The sequence below is a fragment of the Lepeophtheirus salmonis genome, chromosome 9 (assembly GCF_016086655.4).
Source record: "Lepeophtheirus salmonis chromosome 9, UVic_Lsal_1.4, whole genome shotgun sequence".
Taxonomy (NCBI): Eukaryota; Metazoa; Arthropoda; class Copepoda; order Siphonostomatoida; family Caligidae; genus Lepeophtheirus; species Lepeophtheirus salmonis.
In genome coordinates this window covers 7754132-7757643 of record NC_052139.2, presented here as the reverse complement: position 1 = coordinate 7757643, position 3512 = coordinate 7754132, and the positions used below count along the sequence as shown (strand labels likewise).

General features: G+C 32.9%; 1 long non-coding RNA gene across 1 annotated transcript; it reads left to right on the top strand.

Annotated features, from left to right (window-relative positions):
* Positions 1–468: 468 nt before the first annotated feature.
* Positions 469–1683, top strand: LOC121124590 (uncharacterized). The gene is made up of 3 exons (XR_005866347.1): positions 469–659; positions 865–1092; positions 1227–1683. It is a non-coding gene; the product is annotated as an uncharacterized lncRNA (long non-coding RNA).
* Positions 1684–3512: the final 1829 nt, after the last annotated feature.

Sequence of the window (3512 nt, the reverse complement as noted above, 5' to 3'; positions counted from 1 at the left end):
CTTTATTGTAAAACCGGGTAAGACGTATCATAAATAATAATAATTAACATGTATAATATATTACAATCTCCCTTCTCTTTAAATCGCAAACAAAAATATTCATATGTCAGTTTACTAAATGATGCCATTCTTTTTCAAACATTCTTGGAACATATGGGACGAAAAGACTGTGCCTTGATTTGATCTCCGATTCTTCGGATATCCAATCTTAGTGAACCATATTGAAAATGTCTCTTTAATTTTCTCCGTACTTGGGGTTATATATATATTCTTCAACTACAGTGTACCCTGATAATGCATCCATACATACCAGGTAGGATTGTCCATTTAACATAAATAAATCTGTCGACATGGATTTAAATATTATTAGTTGGGGTATATCGACAGGTTTCAAAGTCTCTTGGGAGTGTGAAGGTGCTTTTTTGTTTTTTTTTGAAAAGTTTACAGTTCTCAATAATCATGTCAATTTCATTGTTCATTCCAGGCCAGAAAATTGACTCTCTCGCTCTTCTCTTGGTTTTAGTCATTCTTTGATGCAACGAATTTAGTTTAGCAAGGATGTCTCACTGACAAGCTTTAGGAACAACAATTCATGTTCCTTTCAATACTAAACCGTCCTCAACAGCTAATTCTTCGATCATATTCTTAAATAATCTTACGTAATGATTTTCTGCTCTTTCTTTTTCTTTCAGACCACACTCCACGAATTGCACGAGTGCTCATTAGTCTTCATCTGCTTTCGCTATACTTAGTATCTCTTTAATTATTAGATCCAAAAAACCAATATATCAGATTTTATCTAACTATTGCTAGTTTTAATCATGTCTTCCATTCCATAGTCTAATTCTTCTACTTCTCTTCCAGGATCATCTACTGGAGCTCGTGACAAAGCATTTCTTATAATATGGTATTTTCATTTATTCCAATGGTTCACTAACATTGGATATCCAAAGAATCTTTGAGCTGGTAATGCCGAAGGCACATTCTAATTTTCTATACTATGGCTTTTTTCAATTTGGTTTAAAGAATAGTTATTGAAGATAATCCAGAGAGAATGATGATAAGCTATTACTTCGAAGTCCCGTAGTCCAGGTAAATATGACCTTTTTAATGGTCCATTTGATGGCAAGAGCATCTTACTTGATCATCGCATATCTTGACTCTGTTTTTGTGATAAATCTCGAAGAAAATTCAACTAATCTCAATTTTTCTTCATGTTTTTGTAGTCCAAGACCTTTTAACCTGGATGCATCCGTTTTGAGGGGTGTTTCCTTCTTCAGATCGAAAATGACGAGGATAGGGTTATTTGTCAATATGTCTTTTACTTCTTCCATAGCTTTAGTATGTGTATTGTTCCATATAAATTCATTGATCGCCTATAACTTCCTTTCATCCGATGCTATCCCATCTTTACAAATTTTATAGGCAACCAAATTGATTTTCTTCACGTGCCAATTTAAATTTCTCCTGCTCAGCGTAATATCATATTCTCTATATCTTAATAATATTTTTCGTTCACTTTCAACATGTCATTCGAAATTTTCATAATCCATAAGGACGTCATCAACAACTTTATGAGTATTAGAATTCCTTCTAATACCTGATCGCATGTACAATTATATCTATCACCAGTAGAAATGACACACATTAATGCTCTCTTCAAATAAAATTTACAACACTGTATTATAAGTATTTTAAGGATCTGACTTCTCTCATTGAGAGGGATTTGCCAATATACATTTACTGCATCAAATTTGGTAAAGTATCTTGATTTCGGATTAATTTTCATAACGGCCTCTTTAGATGTCCTCATAGGGTGACCTAATCTCTTAATTGAGAATTTGATTTAATAAAATCTATTGTTAAGCGTATTTTTACATTAGGTTTTTGGTCAAAAAATAATTGGATTACACCTCATCGTCAATCTTCTTTATTACGTCTTTCTCCACTATGTCTTCTAACGTTCTTTTAACTTGATCTCTGTTGTAAAATGGGGTTTTTCTCGATCCATGAAGGGCATATCGCTTGGCATTATCTATCTAAAAGTTATATTTTTATCGGAGGGAATTTCATTGTCTTTAATACATCTGAAAATTCAAGTATCGTAAAAGATCCTTTTTTGACTTTTTTTGATATGTTTAAATGTAGACCTTTATTACATTTAATGCTTGCATTCACTAACGATTGACTAATCCATTCTTCCTCTAATTGTATATGGAAATCTGGGTGAATAATTCCCAATCCCATACAAAGTTGCTGTGTTAAACATATATCCTCCTGGCCAATTTCCCCACAAAATTAACAATCTCTTAATGTTAACGATTACTTAGTCTAAATATTAGTTTAACATTAATAATAACATCCGATCTTGAGCCGTTCATTCTGAATATCTTGGGGCTAGCAGATGGATACCATAGTCTCTTTGATGGCAAATATAAATCTTTGTAAACTCTCAAACCTGCAAGAGAAGCCATCACATATAGAAATTTTATTTTCAATCTATTCCCCACGCTCATTCATAATATCAATATATTTAGTTCACATCTACGAACTGAGTTGACGAGTAATACTGAACTTCTGTTCTTGGAACAGCATTCTTTCGCAAAAGGACCTTTCTTCCTATGTTTTCGGCATTTCATTTCTTAAGCAGGACATAGTCTTCCATATTGATTCGTTCCAAATCCACATTATCTACATATTAATTATCTCTTTCTCATCCGTGGTTTCTCTACTCTTACTTCTTCTTCTTTCAAGTACACTTTTTTAAAATTATCGACCCTTGAAATTCTATTAATACCCTTTAATACTAAATCATTTAAACTTTCTTTATTACTCTTTGAAGTTTCAACTGTTCTGCAAAAGGTCATGGTATCTTTCAAATTAAGCTGATTAGTGTTTTTTAAAAGTTTTTGGCGAGCATTCCTGACTCCACATATGACTAGAGTGGCAAACCAATCTTCTCATTGCATTTCATAAATTTCTGCCTCCTCCACCAACATCTTTAATTCACGATAAAACTCATCAAAATCCGCTTGTTTTCGTCTGAATAATTTATATCTTCCTGCTGCAATTTGTTTCTTATCTTTTAGATATTTACCCACATTTAAATTACTTCTCCCAATGTTTTGGCAGTACTAGCTGGAATTTCAAACAAGTGGCGTACTTTAATAAGGAATCCATGCAAGCAGAACGTCCATAATACTGCAATCTTCTCTTCTCTGGTCTTCTCTTCCAAATGAGTCAACTTTACAAAATTATCCCAGGTCTCAATCCATTTCAGGAAGTCTGCGTGTTTTATATTTTCATCACTTTTGTTGGGTAATTTTCCCTGATTTGGATGTTACACTCGTTACTGAAGGGTCTGTGGAATTGTTCAAACGTCTTTCCAAATACATATCTACTCAAGATTCAATTTCAACGAGTTTTTCTCCCATTGTTCTCATATTATTTTTCTCTTTCATATTCTCTTCCAAGGATTCTTCCAAAAGACTGAAAACATCTTCTTTTTTTTC